The 12,353-nt window shown below is 48.2% G+C and overlaps 1 protein-coding gene across 7 annotated transcripts in view; it reads left to right on the top strand.

Moving 5' to 3' along the window:
* SLC4A11 (solute carrier family 4 member 11) overlaps positions 1 to 12,353 on the top strand; it is a 253,541-nt gene that overhangs the window by 92,342 nt on the left and 148,846 nt on the right. Inside the window, exon 1 of one of the 7 annotated variants that reach the window (XM_081207018.1) lies at positions 9,003 to 9,489. The exons of 5 other annotated variants lie outside the window; for them this stretch is intronic. The gene's annotated coding sequence lies outside the window, so the exon portion shown is untranslated. Of the gene's footprint in view, positions 1 to 9,002; positions 9,490 to 9,561; positions 9,581 to 12,353 lie in introns of those variants that run through there. One more of the 7 variants, XM_081207020.1, reaches the window with a different exon arrangement.

Raw genomic sequence — 12,353 nt, 5'->3', positions numbered from 1 at the left:
ACTCTGAGCATCCTCCGGTACGTGCAGCTCTGGAAAAGGCATCTCCCTTCTCTTCCAGTGCGCTCAGCGACGTATACCAGATGGTATATGCACACTAACACGCCTGGCATAACACAGCAAGAAGCGTGAGGCACTGCAGAGCTAATCTACTATTTATTTGCACACTATGTACAGACAAAAGCATAGTGGCGTCCGTTCTCTCCAGCTCTGAGAGAACAGCAGGCACAAGTAAAAGTGAAAGTACATTACAAAGTGCGTACTGTACAGTGGAAGAGATAAGACTGTCTTCCGTTTCCCACACTCTGCTCAGACAGGCATGTGATTTACACCTATCACATATGCAGTACCGGAGGAGTCAAATTGCTAACAGAAGATCCCTACAGCCTCCACAGCTGTCTTTAAGTCCCCTCCTCTCTAGGGCTTTCCCCAAGCAATCTGAGACTATGCCTGTGTGAAGGTAACTACTCCACCCTCTTCACGCCTCTTCTGGTTCTGGGAAACCAGGAGGGAGGGGAAGAAGAAGAAGAGGAGGAGGAGGAGTTTGGATTTGATATCCCGCTTTATCACTACCCTAGGGAGTCTCAAAGCGGCTAACATTCTCCTTTCCCCTCCTCCCCCACAACAAACACTCTGTGAGGTGAGTGGGGCTGAGAGACTTCAGAGAAGTGTGACTATTCCAAGGTCACCCTGCAGCTGCATGCGGAGGAGTGGAGACGTGAACCCGGTTCACCAGATTACAAGTCCACTGCTCTTAACCACTACACCACAAGGGGAGCTTGTTGCAGCAGGAAGGAGAGACATCTGTGACTCTGCACCTGCCAGACTCATCTCTGCCTCTTGGCCTGTCTCGTCCCTTCCTCCTGCTTCAGCTTCTGTCTCTGATTCTGGTCTTCTTTCTGCCACAGACTCTCCCAGCTCACGAAGATCTGTTGGCTTCCGACACCTCCTCTTCCCAGTCATTTCCTTTTGACCACTCCTCATCCCACCACCAATCCCCGGGCTCCAAGCTGGTTCCTTCCACCATTCCTCCGCATCCAACCAGTCCATGAAGTGCTGTGGTTGGGAGCTCTGACCAGTGAAGGCTTTGAACAGCAGCTGAAGCCAGAATCTGTGCAAAGCAGCAGAGAGACATTTTTAAGTTGTGTCACTGCTGTGCCATGTTGCTCTGGTGGAGAGCGTGGGTTGTGTATGTGTATGTGTGTTTGTGTAGAGTCTTCCGCATGCAGGAGCGTTTTAGCTCTTACATCCAGAATCCTTTCAAAACTAGATGGAGGGAAGAAGGTGGAAGTAAGCAGCTCCCCCCCCCAACACCCCAGCATTTCAGAAGCCATTCTCTGGAAATGCTGGAGATCTTACTTGCGTTGCACACAGCAATGTGAGCGCACTGTCAGCAAACACATCGTCCAAGTTGTTCCTGGAAGAGGCTGGAGTGCTGCTGCTGCTGCTGCTACTTGAATATCGAAACCTGCCTTATCGATTCCTGGCACGGGAAGATGGGGTTTGGCCTTTTCCTGCTCGGCTTTTGCTGTTTTGCATCTTCTCCTCGCTTTCCAACATGGCTTAGAGAAGCTGCTGGTGGCGAAGCACAGAGGAGCATCGTTCAGGCTGGCCGCTTGTTCCCGTTGCAACTCAGCGTTGCCATGGGAGGACAACAGGGCAGCGGATGTCTTTGTGGACCCCAGCTGATTTCTGCAGAATTCATTTATTCACTTGGACTTCTCTCCAGCCCTGGCATGTATGTTCTAGAAGGTGCTTGCCAGCCAGGCTAGTTATCCTCTTGGCTTTGATTGCACCATCAAGTTTTCAGATCCTGGGCACGGCTGGCAAAATCACAGCTGTCTGCTGCTTGGCCAGGAGCCTATTGGATCCCTCAGCATCCCTGGACTGTGGGATAATTAGGAGCACTTTCCAGCAGGGAGGAGCAACCTGTTGGGCTCCAGCTGCCATCAGCTGCAGCTCCTGTGGCTAATAATAATAATAATAATAATAAATTTTTATTTATATCCCTCCTTTCCCAGTTCAAAAACTGGGCTCAGTGCGGCTAATAACAAATTTAAAACACTTAATTGTAAAAGCAGCATAAAATACAGGAGAAAAACATGAATACAGTGGTACCTCTGGTTACATACGCTTCAGGTTACAGACGCTTCAGGTTACAGACTCCACTAACCCAGAAATAGTACTTCGGGTTAACAACTTTGCTTCAGGATGAGAACAGAAATTGCGCGGTGGCAGCGGGAGGCCCCATTAGCTAAAGTGGTGCTTCAAGTTAAGAACAGTTTCCGGTTAAGTATGGACCTCCAGAACGAATTAAGTACTTAACCCAAAGTACCACTGTAACAATAAAATTCAAAGTTCAGAAATCAGTTTAGGGGAAATCCATCTAATAAGCATTAGATAACCACCAGGGCTAGCTGGCTGAATTAGTCCTGTTTCGGCCAGCGAGGAGGCCAGGGGAGAATTAGCTGTGGGGTCTCAGAGCGGGTGATCTTCATAAAAGGGGAGGGAGAGGGAAGGGTAGGGAAATAAAAGATCAGGCTGAATTCAAATTGAAAGCCAGGCGAAATAGCTCTGTCTTACAGGCCCGACAGAAGGGGGTTAAATCTTGCAGGGCCCTGGTCTCATGGGACAGAGCATCCCACCAGGTCGGAGCCATCACTGAAAAGGCCCTAGCCCTGGTGGAGGATAGTCTGACTTCCTTAGGGCCCGGGACCTCTAAACTATGGTTGTTCATGGACCTGAAGGTCCTCTGTGGGGCAGACCAGGAGAGGAGGTCCCGTAATACAAGAGGCAGGGGTGATGGCAGCTGGGAGTCTGGAGGGCCCTGGGTCTCCCATCCATACTTTTAAAGCTTATGTCACAGGCTGGTTGGATGCAAAGGAATGGTGGGAGGAACCAGTTGGAGAACCCCTAAAGGGGGAAGGCTCAGAGCCCAGGGATTGGTGGTGGGGTGGTGATGAGGGGTCAGAGGGGAAAAACGGGAAGAGGAGATGTCAGAAGATGAGGAGGCAACAGGGCTTTGTGAGCAGGGGGAGTTGGTGGCAGAGAGAAGTACAGAATCGGAAGCAGGAAAGAAGGGAGACCAAGAGGCAGAGATGACACAGGGGTGTCTCCCCCTCTTGCTATGACCAGCTCCTCTCCCCCCTGGTCTCCCGGAATCAGGACAGGCATGAACAGGGCAGAGGAGAGGTTGGCTTCATGCAGGCATAGTCTCCGATTGCTTGGGGAAAGCCCTGGGGAAGAGGGGGACCTAGGCATCTGTGAGAAGAAGAGTTTGGATTTGATATCCCGCCTTTCACTCCCTTTAAGGAGTCTCAAAGCGGCTAACATTCTCCTTTCCCTTCCTCCCCCACAACAAACACTCTGTGAGGTGAGTGAGGCTGAGAGACTTCAGAGAAGTGTGACTGGCCCAAGGTCACCCAGCAGCTGCATGTGGAGGAGAGACGAGACGCGAACCTGGTTCCCCAGATTACGAGACTACCGCTCTTAACCACTACACCACACAGGGGACCTTCCATCTCAGCAGCTGCTTCATGGGGGCAAGACCAGCCGGAGATGCGTTGCTGTGCTCATTAGGCCTGACACCCCTGTGCTGATCCTGTTTTTGCTAATGAAGAGTTTGCACAGTGTGATTTACTGCCGGCTTGTTCCTGCCAGCTTAGAAAGGACATCTTGTCTCTGCCTTTGCAAACCTGGTTTCCGCCAGATGTTGTGGAGCACAACTCCCATCAGCCCCTGCCAGCACATGCTCAGCAGTTAGGTATGATGGGAATTGTAGTCCAAAGGAGCTGGAGGGCACCAGGATGGCGAAGTAACAGAAGGCGTTTACTCCTACAAACTCCTGCTGTCCAAAAGCCAATTGAAATGTGACTTTGCCATTTGGACTCTTGATGACAAGCATTCCGGCCTTGCAGATGATGATGATGATAAATAATAATAATACTTTATTATTTATACCCCGCCCGTCTGGCTGGGTTTCCCCAGCCACTCTGGATGGCTTCCAACCGAGTATTAAAAACAATACGGCGTCAGGCATTAAAAACTTCCCTAAACAGGGCCGCCTTCAGTTGTCTTTTAAAAGTAAAATAGCTGTTTATTGCCTTGACATCTACTGGGAAGGCATTCCACAGGGCGGGAGCCACCACTGAGAAGGCCCTCTGGTTCCCTGTAACCTCACTTCTTGCAGTGAGGGAACCGCCAGAAGGCCATCAGCGCTGGACCTCAGTGTCCAGGCTGGACGATGGGGGTGGAGACGCTCCTTCAGGTATACAGGACCGAGGCTGTTTAGGGCTTTAAAGGTCAGCACCAACACTTTGAATTGTGCTCGGAAACGTACTGGGAGCCAATGTAGGTCTTTCAGGACTGGTGTTATGCGGTCTTGGCGGTAGAGTTGCATCTGAGTATAATCGGAAAGAGACGTAGAGGATCGGTCAGGGTGAAAGCAAAGATGAAGAGCAAAAATAGCTGTATAGGGAGCTACTCCCGTAACTCTTCCTCACCCTAAGTAAATAAGCATTGCTACCAACCTGAAGATGGAGGTTGGGAAGGGGGACCCCTGAGGGTCATCCAGTCCAACCCCCTGCAATGCATTTCAGGGGGTAAGACTATATGTGCCTCGTAGGCCCTTCCAACTCTATAATTCTATGATTCTTCGATTCAAAGCAATTCCCATGTGGGCATCCACTGCAGGGGAAATTAGGGAATCCTCTCCTTCCAGGTAAACCATACCCCCCCCCCCAAATTCCCAGTTTCCTTCCGTCCCATTTCCAGCAAAATGTGCAGGCACCGTTCTTCTCTTTTGGTGTGTGTGTGTGAAATGAATCTGCTCCCCTCTTTACAGTGTTGCAGGTTGCTCCTGCCTCTGGAGGAATTCCTCCCGTAGCTTCCTAATAAGCACCACATTTGCTTGGCTTTGGAAATGCCTCCGTTTCCGGTGCCTCCATCTCTCGTACGTGAGAACTCGCCTTGCTGGATCTGGGCAAGGAAAGTCCATCAGGATGGACTCCCCATCAGTCCCATCACACAACATCAATAGTTGTGGGATGATGGGAATGGTCTTCCAGCAAATTCCAAGGGACTACAGATACCCCCTCTCAGGTCTAGTTGAACACCCTGCTTATCACAGCACCCACCCAGATGTTCCCAGATGTTCCTTCAAGCAGGCCATGCGGACATCTGTCCTTCCCTGGTTGCCTATTCCCCAGCAAGTGACACCTACAGATACACTGCCACTGAATCTGGAGTCTCCATTTAACTATCCTCGTGGCTAATAATAGCTGCTGATAAAACTTCCTAGTCTAGTTCAACAGGGTCTGAAAGTGAAGTGTTGAGGACTAAGGCTGTCGAATTTGGGCACCCCCACGTTGTAGAGAAGCGGTTCCCAAAATTGGCTGCTACTGCCCCCTGGGGGGAATTACTGGGGGTGTGTTTGTGCTAAGAGGTGGCAGGGGGCCACTGAAGTGTAAAGTGACTCTCAGACTTTGAAAAGCTGGTGTCCCTAGACCAATTTTGTTGAATTAATTAAACTGGCTTTAATTGGCTTTCGAACAAATGTGCAATTCATGTTTGGAATTTCATGGCGTTCTTACGGGGCACAGGGGATGGGCTTATGGGCGTCTCCACGGACGTAGATTTAAGTGGCATTGCTTATCTTCTGCTTGTACCCGTAAGTATAAAAATATCAGCCTCTCTCCCCCCAGTTTGTCTACACATACCTGTGCTGGACTGAGTGATGGAGAGAGTCCGATGGTTTTGCCTAAGGCTGGGGCATAATTAAGCTCCCGAGTTCGGATTTCTTGTAAATTTCTTGCGGAAGGAGCGATGGAATGCGGCGGGTTACTTTTTCAACCTGAAGTTCCAGTTTCGGAAGTGTTTGCGCGGTTATGCATCCAGTTTGGGAAAACAGAAAAGCCCGTAAATAAACCAATCAGGGTTAGAGATGACTTGTTAATCCTCCAGCGCCTTACAGCCAGCCTTGGGAAAAGTGCTCAGAACCGCCTAGTAATTATAGTGTTGCGTTTACATCCCCCCCCCCAAAGAAAACATTGAATAGCTATCCATCTATATGGGAAAGGAGTATAGAGTTTAAGTAAACACGGAATCCTCTGGTAGTCTAGCAAGGAATGCTACACCATGGGGAAGTAAGCTGAAATTCCTCTCTGGTTTATGCTTCTAATGCAGATATGTGAGATACACACACACATATACATATATGACCTATTTAGTCTGGTATTGGGGGTTTCATGTCTCCTCCACCCCCATTCTGCTCTGCTTTACTTTTTCTGGAATAACATCAAAGCAGATACTGACTCCTTCCGATCAGTGATTTTCTTTGGGGTTTAATCCCCTATTATTCAGCTTTCGGGTCCCAAGACTCCACACTCCAGTATAGAGTTCCTTGAGCATGTGCAGAGTGCCTTGCCACCTCTGTAAACTAGGCGCAGTCCTACGTTGGTTTTAGAACTTCTTAGTTCCCGAATGTTTTGGCTCCCGAATGGACTGTTCTGGTTTGCAAACTATTTTTGGAAGCCGAACGTCCAACAGGGCTTCCGCGGTTTCTGATTGGCTGCGGGAGCTTCCTGCAGCCAATCAGAAGCTGTGCTTTGGTTTCCGAACGTTTTGGAAGTCAAACTGACTTTTGGAACAGATTCTGTTCGACTTCCAAGGTACGACTGTGCAACCCTGCTGCGTAAATCGGCAATAAAGGGGAAAGGGGTTGTTGGGCATAGGACCTAAAGGAGCTCCCCTTTAACCAAGCCATAGAATTATTGAATTGGACAGGACCCTGAGAATCATCTAGTAGTCCAACGCCCTGCAATGCAGGGATATGCAGCTATCCTATACAGGGATCGAACCTGCAACCTTGCCATTCTCCACACCATGCTCTATCCTGAGCTATCCTGTGAGTCACACTCTTGGTCCATCGAGCTCAGAATTATGAGCATCAGCTGGCAGCTGTTTGGCGTTTTAGACTGCCTTTCGCAGTCCTGTCTGGAGGTGCTGAGAGTTGCTTTTATTTTTATTTTTAATTAAATTTGTATACCGCCTTTCATCCGTAGGTCTCAGGGCCGCCCACAACGTAAGTTTCCAGTTGAACCTGGAATAGGCAAAGCAGATCCTCTGCTACTGAGACACATTATTATTATTATTATTAAATAAAACCGCAGAATTGTAGAGTTGAAAAAGACCACGGGGTCATCTAGTCCAACCCCCTGCCATGCAAGAATCTTTTGCCCAACGTTGGGCTCGAACCCACAACCCTGAGATTAATAATCTAATTTATTTATTACAGTTGCTGTTATATTTGTGTCCTCTCCTTCCTTGGAGCTTTTTTAAGCAGAGGTTGGATGGCCGTCTGTCATGTGTGATCTAGTTTAGGTTCCTGCAGTGCAGGGGGTTGGACTAGATGACCTGGGGGTGTCCCTTCCAACTCTAACAATTCTACGACCCTATGACTCATTTATATTCTACAATCCCCCAGACCGGGAGTCCAAGCGCTTTATACAAATTAAAACAACGCGGGTAAAAGGCAGAAGGCTGAAAAAGTATTTTAAATAGTACTTAAACTGTAAAAGGATTAAAGCAATAGAAAAACAGATCTACAGTGGTACCTCAGGTTAAGTACTTAATTTGTTCCGGAGGTCTGTTCTTAACCTGAAACTGTTCTTAACCTGAAGCACCACTTTAGCTAATGGGGCCTCCTGCTGCTGCCACGCTGGCGGAGCACGATTTCTGTTCTCATCCTGAAGCAAAGTTCTTAACCTGAAGCACTATTTCTGGGTTAGCGGAGTCTGTAACCTGAAGCGTATGTAACCTGAAGCGTATGTAACCTGAGGTACCACTGTATTAAAAGGCTGATAGGAAAAGCAGTGCAGCACTATTTAAAATCCTGTTCCTTAAAAAAAAAAGGCAAACCCCCCAAATCTGGCTGGAATAAAACAGTCTCTACCCTCCAGCAAAAGGAGAGCAAGGATGGAGCCAGTCTAGCCTGCCTAGGAAGGAAGTTACAAAGTCTGGGAGCCACCACTGAGAAGGCCCCGTAAAAATAATAATTGCCTTATACCAGGGCATCTCATTGTCCTGTCTAGCTCATTATTGACTGCAGAGACTGGGTTTCAGGTCGGGACCATTCTCAGCCAGACCTGGAGAATCTGGTAGCAGGACTGAACCTGGGACCTTTCCCACAAAAAACAGGTGCCCTCTCATCGCAGTTGCGTCCGCGCCAGACATTCAAAGCACTTTTATACCCCTTTAACAGTTGTGGGGGATCCTGGAGGCTGTAGTTTGTTGAGGATCCTGAGAACTGCATCTCTGTGAGAGGTCAGCACCCTAAGCAAACTACAGCTCCCAGGATCCTTTGCAAGGCGGGGAAAGAAAACTGTGGCTGTTAAAGGGACGCAGGAGTGCTTTAAATGCACAGAGTGGGCGTGACCTGAGCTGTGTGGCTGTGTGAATTGAGCCCCAGATCTTTGCCCCTGCGCTGCTGAACCCCAGAGGCAGGCAGGGGCTGTTGTTTTTTTGCAGCCTTCCCCTTTGCTTTACTGCCTCCCAGTGGCTCATAGCTTCCCCTTGCATCTGAGAGATGCTTCCAGGTGTGGAAGCATCGGAGGAGAGGCCGTTCCTTGCACACAAGGAGGTTTCGCGCTGTCTTCTTCTGCGCCATCCCCTCTTCCCCAGATGGCGGGTTATAAACATGGGCAAGCAGAACTGGCAGGGAGCGCCTGCTTTTTGCCCTCAAGCCGCAGCCTTGCCCACCCCCTCCTCTCTTTACCCCCTTCCTCCTGCTGCTGCCCTCTTCTGGGTACCATGCCTCTCTCAGTTCCTGCATTTTGCAAGGCTTTTTAAAGGAGAAAACAGCCAGCTTTGCCGGGTATCCAACCTAAAAGCACCGGCTGAAATGTGCAGGGTCGCTTTAATTGTTCAATTCCCCCCTCCTCTTTCTTCCTATAGACCAGCAGAGGCAGGAAAAAAATATGTTGAGATCCAGCAAAGTGCAGAGGCAGGCAGTGTCGTCTAGGGAAGGAGGGAGAGTCCAGGTTCCCGGACTAATCCGCTGTGCCACGGAATGCAAATTTGCAAGGAATTAGCTTCACGAATCCTCCTGGCACCTTTTGGCTTGGGAAGCCGTTTTCCAAAGACCTCTGTGGACGAGGCATCATCTCTCTGCCTCTCTCTAAACTGGATTCGAGGCTTGCCTTTCTGCAATCTGACGGGTCCGTTCTCTTTTTCCCACCCATCTGCCGCTCTCCAATTGGAATCGAGTTGGGTGGGGGGGGAGGAGAAGAGATGCCCAGGCTTGATTGATATTAATATTGAAGCCACGGCTGGGACCACGAGCTATTCCCTTTCCTGGCCACCTGGGTGCAAACTGTCACCGGAGGAACAAGTGTTGCTGGCTGGAGCCTTTAAGGGGAAGGAGATCTGCAAAGGGGAGAGAGACCGGTCCTGCCTTTTGGCTCTACAGCATCTCCCTTTAAAGTTGCAGCCTAGGTAAGTTCTTTCTCTCTCTGAGAATAAACACACAATCTCCTGCCTTCGATTTGGGCGCTGCTGTTGCCGGGCGATGCGTCCCCTTCAACAGGTGATTCCGCGAACTCTTAATCCGCCAGCTTTTTAAATATTTAATTGCAGAGAGTAAGGCGATACTTTGTTGTTTTTCCTTACGAGCCGTTCTGCCTTAATAATGAAACATCTGGGTCGATTCCTATCCGGACGCTGAACGAAAAGGAAATGTATCGGGGTTATTAAAACAAGGTTGCTTGTGTTTGCTGTGAAGGGAAATAAACCAAGGTGTGTGTGTGTGTCTGTGTGTTCTCAACTAATACATCCTAACAGCACAGATTTTTGCACACTGTTGATCCTGCCCAGGGTGACGTGTAGAATAAAGGGGGGGGGGAGACCCATCACCATCGATCATGGGATTAATTGATCGGCCAACTGCATGTAAAGTGCCAGTCCAATGCTGAAATCTTTGCTCCTGTGGCTTTGCAGCTGTGCAGCTTGGCTAATTAATCTGCGCAGGGTTATGTATGAGATGAATGAAAATTCAGAAGTGCCTAGCCATTTGGGGTCCCCACCTCCCCGGAAAGGTACGACTTGTGTTTTGATGGGCAAGAATCTGAAGATTCTGCCTTACCTGGATTTCCAGCATAGAAATTCAGAGTTCTTTCTCGAGATCCGTGGCGTGGGAGTTTATCTGTTTGTTCATAGGTGTGTGTGTGTGTTCACGTTTATCTGACCAGATGGATGGATTGATGGATAGATTTTGGGTTTCACCCTGACTGCCACTCCCCACTTCCCTGGTGGCGTTAAAGTTCCTGTAGTCCCGAGATCTTCCTCCTCACGCTTCTGTCTGTACACAGCTTGCCAATATTAGGACACAGCTTCTCTGGAAATAATGTCCACCCCTCTCCCAATTCTATGAAGTACAGTGGGAATACTCTGATTGTCTAATCTCCGATGCTCTCTGATTATTTAGCTCTCCCACAGCATTGCGGCCAGATTGATTCTTTCCCAAATCCCTGCTAATACATCTTCGTTATGTGGCTTAATAGTTTCCGCTGAGTTGAAATGGCCACAAGTTTGGATCAAGGTGTCGTCTTCTTGTCGTTGTTATTTCTCTCCCTTTCTGTATTATTACTTTCTTCTGCCTCACACACATCTAGGGACATGGATTTCTTATCTCAAATGGTTTTGCAACACCATATTCTACTTTTGGGGGGTCCAAAATTCAGTATATTTTGGATTTGTTGGTGTACCTTTGGCTATTACAGATGAAGATCAACATCTGCCTTGAATTCTGTCGTTAATTTAGTTTTAAGTGGGGATCTTCAGACAACCTGTTGCTGCAGGCACACCTGTGCCCTATCTTAGAATCAGTGTGAAGGTGGTGTTTTTTTTAATGTTGTGGCAGGTTCTTGTGCTTTTATTCATTTATTGGGGGGTAGGAATTATACGCATTTCTTCATCAGGGAAATGAAAAATGCTCGTTCAACAGGATGGCTTATAGGACGGCTATACTGTGAATAATCCATATCATCTTGTTACCCCTGTGTGATCCTGAGGGGTTTGGATACCTCCATTTCTGCTGTTGCTCACCGTTTAAATGTAGCATGTTAAATTAGTTACCCCCTTAGGAGCTGAATGATCTCGGATCTTAGTTTTCAGTAGCTTATGTGCAGGCGAAGATCCTACCAGATTGTGGCCCATGCAAAATTTACGTAGCAATTAAAAATCTGCAAGCCGCTGCATCCTCCTTATTTATTCCTAGTCGGCTCATGTTATTATACCCATTTCATGGACAGGGTACTGTGAGGCTAAGACGACCCAACCCAGATCCTTCCTCCGGAGGATTTTATCTCCTGGGCTTCCACAGCCTAGCCTTTGAGTCAATAGAAGACATGGGATTAGCTCTCTGATTTTATGACGATTGCATAGGATGCTTGTCTAGGATCATAGTGTGAACACCGCGGTGGGGAAAAGTGTTCAGAGGTTGTGTGGCACAGATGATCACATTTCTTTTTTTAAAAAACCCTGTTTGGAAGCATGAAGGCTGGAGCCTTTAAAGAAACAAAACAGCAGAACACACAAAGGTGAGATAGCTAAGAATCTCAGGTGTTCCTCCAAGGACTATGCAACTTGCCAGGTACTTTTCAAAGCGTGGCTTTTGAGTTTTTATGTAGCAGAGCCTGTGGCTCTGGGGATGTTGCTGGACTCTTATTATCAAATAGGACTTTATTCGATATACGTCGTTCCATTTTAAAGTTTTTGTATTGGATCTGATTATTATAAGGCATGTGTTCTTCGTTGTATATTTTGTAGCTGTGTATCACCTTGGACATAGTAAGAAAGGCGGTATACAAATGAAAAGTGAAACGCAACGCTTCATTCCCATGAACTCCACCCAGCCTAGCCCACTGGTCAGGGATGATGGCAGCTGCACATTCAGGGCGGCAGAGATAACCTTTCTGATAGGAATAATTATACAGATCAGAATGCATTTCAGGGATTCATCCAGTCTTGCATTCTGTCCTCCACAAAGGCCGCCAATCAGGTGGTTTGCTGCCTTGTTCCCCTTCAGAAACCATGGACCTGCTTTTCTGAGTTTCCACTAGTAGACTTGACACCCGGTAAAATTCCCTTTAAAAGCGGGAAAAGGAGACCAGTGCGTTCCCATGGCCTTGACATTCGCCTGTCCCGTTAGTCTTGTCCCTGTCCCTTCCCGATCAAACTCGCAATTGTGAAAACTCACTATTGTCCGCTGCCAAAAAGAGGAGCAGTTGGCATGGTGGGTTTTCTCTGTGTCCCTGTAGTTCTTTCCTCCAGAGTTGTTGTTGTTTTTTGGGGGCGGAAAA

Source organism: Podarcis bocagei (assembly GCF_964188305.1).
Source record: "Podarcis bocagei genome assembly, chromosome: 9".
Lineage (NCBI taxonomy): Eukaryota > Metazoa > Chordata > Lepidosauria > Squamata > Lacertidae > Podarcis > Podarcis bocagei.
Note: the sequence above shows the minus strand (reverse complement) of the source record. Positions and strands in the feature narration are given on the sequence as shown.